At 37.1% G+C, this 13,193-nt stretch overlaps 1 protein-coding gene across 19 annotated transcripts in view; it reads left to right on the top strand.

Moving 5' to 3' along the window:
* The window catches only part of LOC136836319 (regulator of G-protein signaling 9), a 1,320,722-nt gene that overhangs the window by 146,668 nt on the left and 1,160,861 nt on the right, over window positions 1-13,193 (top strand). For 18 of the 19 annotated variants that reach the window (XM_067100474.1, XM_067100467.1, XM_067100472.1 and 15 more), the window contains exon 2: window positions 10,618-10,660. The exons of the other annotated variant lie outside the window; for it this stretch is intronic. The gene's annotated coding sequence lies outside the window, so the exon portion shown is untranslated. The remainder of the gene's footprint in view (window positions 1-10,617; window positions 10,661-13,193) is intronic. 19 annotated transcript variants of the gene reach the window in all.

Here is a 13,193-nt window from a genome sequence, read left to right as displayed (position 1 = left end):
TAAATGTCAGGAATCAGTTGAACTATAAGCTAGGTCCTAAACTTGAAGGTTCTTTTCGTGTTGTAGAAGTAAAGAATGGGAATAGATTTGTTGTTCTAGATGAGAACGCGGGTGTGTTTCGGTTGATACATATATCTAATATTAAAAAGACCGGTTAATGGGAATCTTATGGGTTAATTCCTGTGTTGTACTGTGGTTATGATAATTTTTTTTCTTTCTTTTTCTTTTTCTCTCTCTGTTTTTTTTGATGGGTTTTAAAATGGGCGTGACTTGTAGTTTTTTTTTTAACTGAGGACGTTGGTCCGTAGAGTTATACAAATCTTTAATTGTCCGAGTTCAGTTTTTGCTCTTGTGTGTTGCAATACTTAGTTGAAATTAAGTGCAGAATACCATAGGGTTTAATAGATATATGAATTTCTTTTTTGTCTGTTTTTTTTCGAGATCGGGTATCTCAGAGATTATTTCTTTTGTTTTTATGCTGAAGTCTCGTATTCACATGACTTTGGGAGTCGTGGCATGAGCTAATTTCGTAGGGAGATTAGGCCCGTGTGTTATTATGTAAGAATATAATGTGTTGTTGTCGTCTGACGCAATATCTTTGAGTATAGAGTTACAGAATAAAGTTTTGTTACTTAAGATTTTTTTGGGGTTAATTTGTACATCGCACGGAATCTGTCTGATTTATTACGGGTTTGGGGCAAATCAGTAGGGTTCAGGATAGGATTAGGAAGACTGTAATATGACTTCCAAATTTAGATTTTTGAAGTTCTCTTCTGGAAGGAGTAAGAGAGCTGTGCCATTGGTAATTGTAGTTGTTATGATCATAGGTGCAATTGCTAGTATGTCAATTGCTATTTTGCTGATAGGATGGGGGGAGGTTTTAGATGTTATGGTAGTTTTGTCGTTCTGTCAAACAACCTTGTTGAATATTGAGAAAGAAGCGGAATACGTGTCATCGCGAATTTAAACTCAGGTTAAGTCAGTAGTTGCCGTTTCTAAGGGGAATTTTGAGAGATATTCTTACCACTTGGATGTTTAGAATTGCCTTTAATGAATTCAATATAATGGTATGGTTCTCAGGTAATTTTTACTAGGAAGAATTTGTATGGGTAGTATCTTAAAGTTAGTGTACCTGATAGAGAGTCGATTGTGGAAATTCCAGTTAGCACCTTGGAATCTTTTCACAGTTTTATCATACTACCTTTTCCTTAGTGGTTTAATGGGTCAGTAACAGTATGGTGTAGGGAGTAGACTAGGTACTTTTTGGGTTGACTGTTGACATGACCAACTTACGCTATACACCACTTCCTCGCAGCAGAGCCTGATGAATGACTTCTATGAGCCTCAGCTGATACAAGTTAGATATGGGGGCCGTCTACGTTATGCCTGCAGGTTTCTACGCCTGCACCTTCATGAGAGGATCCAGGATTTTTTGGAGAGATGTCGGGCAGGACGTCTACAAATCGCTGTCGTTGCTGCGAGACATCTGTTTGGCGCAAAGGGTTCGTGTGCGCTGCATTCAACATGGGCTTGTGCAGTCGCAGACCGTTCAGCATGGTTGGATTGCCAGGAATTTAAAATGTGAAGAAAAGCATGGACTTGTACAGCTGCAAGCTATCCAGAATATTTTGACCATCAAGAATGCAAGATGGGAAGTGATGCATTCTATAATGAACTGTTATTGGAATAACAATCTTGCATACGAGACATATAATTTTCGCATCTAATGCATATGTTTTGATATGATTGTGGAGCTGGCCCTTACTGAACTTTCGATTGGACAGTTATCGTACCTGGGTGGGGACTCCCAGTGGTAGGTGGTCCGAGCTCCTATTAAGTCTTGGACGACTTTGAAGAACTATGTGCTGGCCTGGCAGTGATACTTCCACTGCAGGTGCATTTGTGTCAGTGTTGGATACAGCGAGGTTGTCTGACGCATGCATGCGTTTGCCTGACGATGATCAGGATTTAAGTACATGGAGACAGTGTGAGTGCATATGTGTGTGTGGCACTCCCTAATGGTATATTAACAAGGGATAGACTCTTTCAGGGGGACTTCATTTTAAGACTACGGCTGGAAAATCTGTTATTTGTCGCCATAGAAAGTGAGTACCATAACTCATGAACACATCTTTTCCAGACATTTGGTGGAAAGACCTAGTTGTGCTGTAGTGAAATTCCGCAGTGCCTCCATTATGCATTGTCCTGTTCTATTTTCCATTGTGCATTTTTCTGTTTTAAATATGAATGTCTTGCTACACCATTTCAGGTTTTAGTATACTGACATGTTTCTTTCAACAGGAATTCTGGGTTCGTCCTGAGAGGACGAATATTTTGGAAGTGGAGTTTATTCTTTAGATACTATTACCATGTATTGTGGTCTAGAATAATTATGACCTTATTACTTTTTTTTGGTGACCAAGGTGTTAGTCACTAGTATTAGCTGGTTTAGAATTATTAATCTAAATATTTGTGAATCAGGATTTCCTCTTGTGATTATTTCCATTTATAGGGGATGGAATTCACTCCATTTCATGATCATAACTTTTGCTGAATCACTTTCGTTAAATTTGCAAATAAAGTCTAGTTTTGTACGTCAATGTTTAATTCCAGTAGGCCTTTGTTTAAGAATAGGTTCAGTGAGAGATGTCGACAAAGGAAAAGGAATTTACTGACCCAGGGATGAGCCACTGCTACCAGAGACATCCTAGGGAAGTAAGATGATTGATTCTGTTCTTAAAACAGATACAGCAATAAAAGGTGACCCTATTTGACCTGGGGATAGGGTCATTTAACTATATATATATATATATATATATATATATATATATATATATATATATATATATATATATATATATATACATACATGTGTGTGTGTATGTGTGTGTTTTACCCTCCTTCTTTAACCTAAAGCCAAAAGAAGAGAGAAACTTACCTCCATCTGACATCCTCTTTCAGTCCTAGAAGGAATCTCAGGTTATTCATAGAAATGAATAACTATTCCCATACTTTTACTTTTACTTAAGTCTTAGCTAGGTTCTTAATGGAGACTATTGAACTTACAAAAAATATAGTTTTATTAAAAAAAAAGTCTAACATAAGGAATGGATAAATGAGATTAAGCGAAACATCGGGTAATATCATCCCTAACTTCAAACGAACAAAATTAAACAATGACTGAGGTCAACATGTCTGTCAAAAATTTCCCTCAGTCTCGTGACCTTAAACGAGACATCTGCAGAACAGAGAGAAAATCACTTTGAAAAATCAACACTAAAATATGGGTAATTTCCCTGGCCATTAAGACCCAAGGCATAAACTAACGAAAATGGGAAAAGCATAATATATTAGACAAAAATGGTATTATAAGTAATACAGGTAGACACAAAAATCAAATATCCACTTGGGTGCCAAAATCTAAGCTTACCTCAATAGCGGTAGTAAAAAGGTTCACCGGAAATACGTCACACAATCAAAAGATCGTGCCTTAATGATTCACCTGTATACAAAATCATAATCTTCGACGTTCCTACACTCCACTACGGGACTTCCTGCGGAGGGTGCATCCTTCCGGGTCAGTGTTCAAATATGCTGACAAGTACTAAATCTCAAGAGAAAAGAATTTTCTCATTTTCTAAGGGAACGGAGCTGACATCAAAACAGCTAAGCACTGAAACAAAGTTTCATGGTGCCCATGAGACTGATGAGCAAATAACACATAACTGCACAGTTACAAGGCGGTGGCAACTCACTAATAATATTTTATTAATATTTATACTAATATTTATATATATATACATATATATATATATATATATATATATATATATATATATATATATATATATATATATATATATATATATATATATATATATATATATATATATATATATATATACTCTCCGGGAGTGTAAATACACAACGTTTACTTTGTCATTATAATGTGACTATGCAGTAAACACAGAAAATTCTTAAATCCATTTTATGTATAGAACTGCTTAATTCTTTTAAAATCGACGAATAGCCACAGGTGCAACTTGAGATGTTCTACCGCCAGACCCAGCGAGGAGCCATTCCAGCGGAATTTGGTCATTGCCGATTTTATTTTTAGATATAAGGAAGACTTTATCCGCTCATCGCCCTCGCATGATCGTCACTAGTAAATTCATTGCCATCTTGAAGTTCACTATTCGTCCCATGATGCTGAAGACGTCGCTCATGGCGAGATCCTCTCTCTCTCTCTCTCTCTCTCTCTCTCTCTCTCTCTCTCTCTCTCTCTCTCTCTCTCTCGTCGGTGGAAGTCGGATGTGCTGTTTGAGTTTTCTGTAATAGAAAACTATTGAGATGGCTATGTGTCTGTCCGTCCTCACTTTCTCTGTCCGCCATCAGATCTTAAAAACTACTGAGGCTAGAGGGCTGAAAATTGGTATGTTGATTATCCACCCTCCAATCATCAAACATACCAAATTGCAGCCCTCTAGCCCCGGTAGTTTTTATTTTATTGTAGGTTAAAGCCAGCATACTTGTGCTTCTGTCAACGCTATAGGACAGGCCACCACCGGGCCGTGGCTGAAAGTTTCATGGGCCTTGGCTCATACAGTGTTAAACCGAGACCACCGAAAGATAGATCTATTTTCGGTGCCTTGATTATACGCTGTACAGAAAGCTCGATTGCGCAGAAGAAACTTTGGTGCATTTTTTACTTGTTACATTATGGTGCCGTTTTCATCAGGGGAACAACTGTGGACAGCTTCTTCTTTTGACTCAAAGTCGTTTCTAATTCCCTGTCCCCCCCTCCCCCTCCTCCTCCTCCTCCTCCTCCTCCTCCTCCTCCTCCTCCTCCTCCTCCTCCTCCTCCTCCTCCTCCTCCCCCGAGAAAAAAGTCTCGCTAAATCTGCACGATTTAGATACAAAATGTCCAATCGATTAAATGTCCTCTGTGTCTGTCTCTCGGTAAAATGTCATTCGACGAAAGTTTTAGGAAATTGCTCTCGTTAGTTTGCTTCGGCAAACTCTCCAAACGTACATAACCAGTCATTCAGTTAACGGATATTTTATATTTTCATCCCTGCACAATAAATATTTACCCAGAATAGTTGCTGATAAAGTAATGAATATGATTAAAGTGTAGTCGCAGAATAAGGCTTCGGTCACTCATGAGTGAGGGATATGAAGTCATACATTAGTAATGGTGTTTCAGTGTCACAGCATGCTAACAAGGCTCCCTGATAATAATGCAAAACAAAAGTAGCAAATAATGAGGGGGAGAGCACAAAGTTTTTCTTACATTATCAAACTGACAATGAAAATATCAGGCATTCTTACACACACACACACACACACACACACACACACACACACACACACACACACACACACACACACACATATATATATATATATATATATATATATATATATATATATATATATATATATATATTCACTGCCTTTTGATATATGAGGGGACGAAGTATAAATTACTAAAACCCATACCTATTCCCTCCTTCCATTTTTTTCATAATTGTCTAGGAAATTGTAGGTACGATGCAGCAGTTGGTCATTCTTTGAATAACTCCTTGTGAGGCTGTTTTTTATTTGCTTTAGAACGTCCTCTGCCGCTGAGAAACACTAAATGCGTGAAAGCCTCTCCTTACTCTCTTATCAAATTAATGTGTTACGTGTTTGCATGAAGTGAGGTTTAATGAAGTTCTTTTTCTGGTGCACCTTTTCAAGAAAATAAGTCAGAGCACAGAACCCATGTAGCTGCCATCTTTCAGTCTGGTGATCATCGTGTATCTGCCATGCTGTCAAACAGACGAACAAAGAATGAGCTCGCTATAAACGGAATCATTTGTTGCTGCAAGTGAGCTCTTCAGTCTTTTATGTATGGACTCTGCGCTGCTCTAAGTAGATGCGGATTATCTCTTTGTCTTTGGAGAGGAGATCACCGATTCAGCGTTCTCTCGTCTTTTACCTAAATTCGTCGTATTCGCTGACCAAGATTCTTGGGCCTTTGTTGGCCATTTCATTGTCGTCTTCATCATCGTCCTCTTCTCCAGTCAGCCCTACTTGTTGAGCCTTTAAGCCACTGTTTGGCTCTTCATTTGCTGACTCAGGTTCCAATTCCGTGGCACAGTGAGGCAAGCGGAACAGAGAGAGAGAGAGAGAGAGAGAGAGAGAGAGAGAGAGAGAGAGAGAGAGAGAGAGAGAGAGAGAGAGGTCTCGTATGATAACTTCTATTCTCATACGATGATAAAATGCCGCTCAGACAGACTAGATGCTTCAGAGACTGTGGCAGATGACATTTGAAATGTAAAAGATGCATACAGAGACGGACTGATCCACCTGGCCGACTTGAATTCACTGTGAGTTTTCGTTTGTGTATATACTGTATGAATATTATAGGTAACGTGAAATCAGCAAAGGTTAAGGGCAATGGGAGATCACAAAAGACCATTAGTTCAAGTATTTAATTTTCCTTCAGGATTTTCCTCTCAAATAGGAAAATTACATTCTTCGACATTTTTGCTAAAACATATATCTTGAGAAGAAATATCTGCATTTGTCTTCTTTTTCTCCATTGTGGTCGGCCAGCCTGCTATCTTTTTCTTGAACCCTTTTCTGCCCTTTGTCCAGTTGAAAGGAGGGGGCAGGTGTGCTCCAAATTTAAGGATGGGATGTGTTAGAAAAGTCGGGAAAGTGTAAACAGGAAAAGGTGGAAAAGCTCTAGCAGCAGAGAAAGAAACCGTCATCGGACCTGGAGACTGAGGATGCCTACCTTGCATGGATGGAGTGTGAGAAGAGCGTTCTCACTGCACTTACGAGGTTGTCATTGGTGAGAATGACCCTCTATAAGATCTGCGTAACAGTGACAGAAATAAGCTCTAGGAAATAGGCAAGGGTGGAATCATTCATCGGATGCATTACGCTTCATTTGATCTCATCGACAGAGGGAACAAAAGATGAAGCAACTTGGGGGTGAGTGAAATTCCAAACTGAGATTCATAATGCTAATTCTAAGCTCTCGTAGATAATATGATGAAAAGAACTCGAGACACCGACACGAAATTTTGTAGAAGCAAATTTATCTGTTTGAGGTCTCTTCAAGGGAAGTATGAAGTGACCTGTCTCCTAAAATGTTGATGGAAATTATTGCCTCAGTTGAGTTCCTATTAAACTTAATTATGTTGTGGGATGATTATTCAGATGTGTTCATAGTACTGGATTTTATTTTTAAAGCAAGAGCACTTTAAATCGGTGGCAGGAGAGAAGATTATTTTTACGTGAAGATAAAAGAGATGATGTCATATTTCTTGAAGATATCAGGAACCACAACAAATGATTTTCTGAAATTTTGGGGAAAAAAGACGAACTAATATCTGTAAGATAGGATAGAATTTCCTGTTGATCTTGTCTTGTGGAAGCCATATCAGTAACAATAGTGTTGAATTCAAGGTTCTCTAGAAATTGAGAACTGAATAAAGTTTGGAAAACATTTGGGGAAAAAACTTGACGCACCGGGATGGTAATCTGATGTATTAAATCGGTACTCTTTCTCTGGGGTGTTTTGAACCCACCCTTTTCATCAGCTAAGCAAAAATGACAAAGGATTGATGTTAGTTTATCATAACATTCATTTTTGAGTTATAATTTAGTCCAGATGCATAAGTAGTGTATCAGGATGCAGGGACACTTGAGAATAAAGGGGAGGGAATAAGATTAGAGAGGGACATGGGGGGATAAGAAGGAGCTTTGGAATTACAGAAAAGAAAGTTCTTAAAATTAAGACTAAGGTATAAGAATGTTTTTCACGAAAAGCCTCCTGTAAATGCATCGGAAGGAAGGAGAGGAAGAACAATGAACTTTCACAAATTGTTGAGGACTTTATTGGCAAAGAACCAGAATTTCTGTTTAGCAGAAAAGGTGAGAATATAAAATCTCTTCATATTTCCAGTAATGTTCTCTCATGGTACAGAGCACAGTAAATTCTAGTAGAGATAAAAGAATGCAGGAGAATCGTTCAGGATTAACTGATAAGAGTGCATTTCCTTGACAGAATGCTTGATCAGGAGCCGCAGCAATCACACCGTTTGACAGCAAAAGTGAAAAAGTTTTTACATAAGAGCAAACGATAAACGATTTAAAACCTCATCAGCTTAAACTGCCACGAAACCTGGGTTTGACCTATCAGTGCAACAGTTATGCCATGTCAAATTAAGAAATACAGGAAGAGATAGAGTATAAGCAATGGAAGAGATGTAACAGTGATCATGACGCCCAATGTCGGGGAAAAATTTCGAAAGTGCAAGGGATTTGAGGTAAAGACGGGCCAAGAATGTTGAATGTATCATCCATCATAGGTGTTGGATGCTTTGTTCCAGTTGATTAGTAACAGGAAAGGGCACAAATTCCTTTTTCATCTGTGTATTGAAACAGAGCCACTCCGTAATAATAATAATAATAATAATAATAATAATAATAATAATAATAATAATAATAATAATAATAATAATAATATTCTTCATTTCAGCTCAGGGCCATATACATGGAATATACAAAGTAAAGGAATTATAATAGATACACACAATCTAGATACATGAGATAAAAATGATAAAAATTATAATTGACAATATCCATACAGTTGCTGAATTAGTAATAAAAATAGTAATTATATTAATGGTAGTGACAGTGCTAATATTGAGAATAATAGTAAATATATTTAAAAAAAAAAATGATAACAATTAAAAACAGATTACATACAAATCAATTTCCAGCTATGGACCTTAGGTGGTTACATTTAAAAAGGTGATATAACTGAAGAAAAGTAACAATCCTTTAGGGACTTAAGGGTGTACAGTAGGTCTGCATGAGCGTGATTATATTTTCTCTGTTAATATATGTGCAATTTATGAAGATATACCTGAGGTTTGAAACTTCTATTCCTTCCTTGGTTTGATTTTTATGGGCATTTTTCTTCTTCACTTTTGGCTGTTTTTAACTTTCAACAAGAATTCATCTCTAAAATTCGTTTATAGCTATTTGTGCATTAATATTACATCCCCCGACCCTTTCCCAACCTTTCATTTCTTAGATACTAATAGGACTTCTGGATTTTTTTTCCGTTTCACTACGCCTTTCTTCTTTTTTATATTTTCTATCACTTCTGTTCTTGTTCTGTTTGATATTTAGGCCTTTCTTTATCCATCTACAATCATCTACTGTTAGTTATTCGTGGAATATTCCCTTTTTCATCAGTTTCTTTTTAAGAGTTTATTTGAATACGCATTCCATAATTTAGTTGAAGCAGCTGCCCGTTTCTGTTCCCTGTCTTTTCTAGTTGTTTTACAATAACCCAGTTTAAATTTATCTTCGAGAGGTCAAAGTTCAGATGGCACTATTTTAAATCTTCTTTATAACATTCATGAAAGCCTTATGTTGGCCTTATACTTTAATGTTGATACTATTGTCGCTTTACTTACGCTGCTTTTTTCATTTTCAATAAAGTTCTTGTCTGGTGTTCCCTGCCATTTTGTTTCGGGAAGTTTGTTCTTGTGATCTATACTGTGCACAAGATGTTTGTCCTGGAGAATAAGTTAGTGCAAACCACAGAAGCAGTTACACACTGCCATTAATTGAAATGAAGTTGGAACCGCCCTTAAAAGCTATCTGGAATGGGATATAGTAAACTGGGTATGAGATTGAATTACAGCAAAACTATTACTGTTAAAAGCTGATCTTGAACTGTTCTCCCACATCATCATTAAAAATGGAATGACTGATTCTGAATAATTAATGATGCTTTCTTTTTTCACAACATATGGGAAGAGATGATGGGGTTGGTGTCAAATGCATCAGATCAGTTGCACTGCCATTATTGGAAGACTTAGTGGTGTGTTTTCGCCACTTTCAGATTTGATCATCATCATAAGACATCCCTTAGGATATCTTTCTTAAACTATTTCAACGAAAAAAACTAATGAACGTTACTCACTGCAACTTGCTGTTATCCAGGTTCTGATTAAGTGCCGCAGTGTTCCACTTCTAAGAACGAGAAGTCTTTCATTTTCTCTACTGTGAAACTGGAAAATTTTACATGGCAGTGCTCTTCATGCTAAATGTAATATGCTCCAGGTTAGGTGTAATTTTGCTTTAAGGGAGAACGTGCCATGACCTTCATTTTCTTGATTATATCTATGTATGTTAATTGATCTGTGTTTGATTTCATTCCTCTTTCTTTCGTTTCATTTCTTTTTCATAATGATATTCTATAAAACAGAAACTTGCTTTGGAAGTTCGTGGTCATATAGGCTTGTCTTTTATATAATAAAATAATAATACCAATTATGAAGATAAAGTAGCTACATAACAGTAGGCAGCCAATTACATCCTACATTTACTCAACCAGTTATTTTCTTGTGTTAGTATTGACTCCGTCTTTGTCCCTTTTCCTTGTTCCTCAAGGCCACAGGTAAGAACATTTGCGTACTTTTTCCTTTAAATATTGCATTCAAATCTGAACAAGTTGAGACTGCCTTACACTTCGTGACAGTGCTGATGCAGTATCATCAGTACTTCTGTTCTAGTCCTAAGTTTGGACATTTCTTTCAGGTGCTACTAGACTTTGTGCTGCCACCACTTCCCCAGCCAGAAGGTAAGTATCTTAATTTTCTCATTAGATATCTAATTCATACTTTGCACTTTTGATATGCAAGTGAATATCTTGCCCCTTGTTTAGAGAATTGTTTGGTCAGTGTCTGTTGAAGAGGGATTTTTTTCATTCCAAAGAGGAAATATTGGAGAAAATTGGTATGCTTTCCTCTTTTCTTACAGGATTGAGCTGCTTCGTCAGCCTCGGTATTCCACGTTAAGTGTTCAGAGATAAACATAATACTTCGATTTCTGTTAACTGTGAAGGACCTTAATATAGTAAAATCGTTTGTCTGGACTACTTAAACGATGTCAAATGAAAATTAGAATACAAAGCAGAATGAAGAATGTCACTAATGCAATAGCAAAATAAGTACCTTATCTATCTTAGACCTACAGAAATTGTGAAGAAATTCATTCTAAATGGGTAAACCTGGAATAAAAAAAAGAAAATAAATATGAGGGGAGGGGGAAGACCAGGACTGGATGCATGTGCCCTTGTGACAGACCGACCTAGGTGTCTGAATGAAGAAAGAAAATGAATATAGGAGGAAACTCCTTAATGAGAAGAGAAGATCAGAGTGGTCTGGTTATGTGAAGGGAAGGGATGATGATGACTTGTGAGAACTACTTATGATTAGGGAATGTTGAGAGAAAGGAGAGGGAGACCCAGAAATTTGCATGCACAGTACATATGGCATGGACAAGCATTACTGCAGAAGGGCCTCAATAATCTGGAGTGTGGGGAATGCTCGCATGACAGCTGAATGACTCAGTGCACGCTGGGGAGGTTCAGGAGGTTCAGAACGATGCTGATAAACCTTCCGTGACTGTAGAGAAACTAACTAAAGTTGTCCAAGTTTTATACAGACTTAAGAAAATAAGAATAAATGTGGCAGTTTCTTTTTTTCTATAGCCATGCTGCACTTGGGAAATGGAGATTGTATACCGTTTATATATACATATATATATATGTATGTATATATATATATATATATATATATATATATATATATATATATATATATATATATATATATATATATTCAGTAAGCTACAAATGTCCTTTAATATCCAATTCGCTCTACCTCCCGGAAATAATATATTTTCATATATGTTGCCGAAGGAATTTTTATTTGATAATAAGTTCGTCGTCCCGTGGGCTCGAACCAGCGAAGGACAAGAACTCAGGACTACAGTGGACGCATTTAACCCACGCGGCCAGCGTGGCTTAAATGCGTCCACTGTAGTCCTGAGTTCCTGTCCTTCGCTAGTTCAAGCCCACGGGACGACGAACTTATTATCAACAAAAAAATTCCCCTTCCGTAACATATATGAAAATATATTATTTCCGAGGTAGAGGGAATTGGATATTAACGTTTGTAACTTACTGATTGTATATGAAATCACGGTGATGTGATAAAAAGTCACACACATATATATATATATATATATATATATATATATATATATATATATATATATATATATATATATATATATATATATATATATATATATATATATATATATATATATATATATACATATACATACTTACGTTCTGGTATGTGTTGGATGAATGTACAGGGATTTCTTATCATTTAACTGCCATAAGGGGCCAACAGACATCACCCAAAATGTAATAAATGGAAGGAAAAAGGATGACTTATCTTGATATCACCATTAATTAACCAGGGAGTGGAAGGTCGCCATGGGAAATGAGTATCAGATTTCGTTAAACTGAATTTATTTATAGATGAAGCAATCAAGAAATTAATGTGAAAAGGCTGATGATACAGCAAGCAGGGACATGTAATGTGAAATAAAATTAGGCAATGAGGAGAAAATCTCTGAATATGAAAAGGTGACTACTGCTTGAATGAAGTTCAGTGTCAGGCGCTTGTGAACAATGGTGAGGGGGACTGATTAGTGTCCCAGGACTGCATATCAGGAAATTCTTGCTTATATCAGAAATGGTAGTACCTCTAAGTGGAATTGATTCAGAAGGCTGGGACTTACCGCTTGGGAGCAGAATAGCAGGATTTCTGGAAGAGAATTCCAGGTTAGCATTCAAAACAAGGAGTTTCTCTTGCATGAAATTAACTAGGCACCATGAAGGAACTGGTCAATTAAATTTAATTAGCGCTTGGTAACACTATGGAGGGAGTAATCTAATTTTGATCACTGAGTTAATTTAATTGGAGCTTAGGGGCGAATCATTGGGCAACTTGGTTGGCAGGTTTGATTTAATAAAGAGGGCTTTGTTTAGGAAAATGAAAAGTTGGAAATATTGAAAATATGGAGAGAAGTTCACGAGAAGGGACAGTAAACTGGCAAGGGATCGCGTTTCCAGATGTACCTTAACCTGTTCTGTGCATGAGCTCTTGCAAGATGCAGTGGGTAGTATGGCGATTGCGTTCGTGCCAGTATGAAGGGAGAAAGATGAGGCGCTCCCACGTCTGCTCTCTCTCTCGCGTCTGTGAAGCATTTGGCGGCGTTGTTTTGCCCATAACTTCTCGGCGTCTTGGGGTATT

This window comes from Macrobrachium rosenbergii, chromosome 56 (assembly GCF_040412425.1).
Source record: "Macrobrachium rosenbergii isolate ZJJX-2024 chromosome 56, ASM4041242v1, whole genome shotgun sequence".
In the NCBI taxonomy this organism is placed as follows: Eukaryota; Metazoa; Arthropoda; class Malacostraca; order Decapoda; family Palaemonidae; genus Macrobrachium; species Macrobrachium rosenbergii.
The sequence above is the reverse complement of the archived record's forward strand: the minus strand, read 5'-3'. Positions and strand labels throughout refer to the sequence as shown.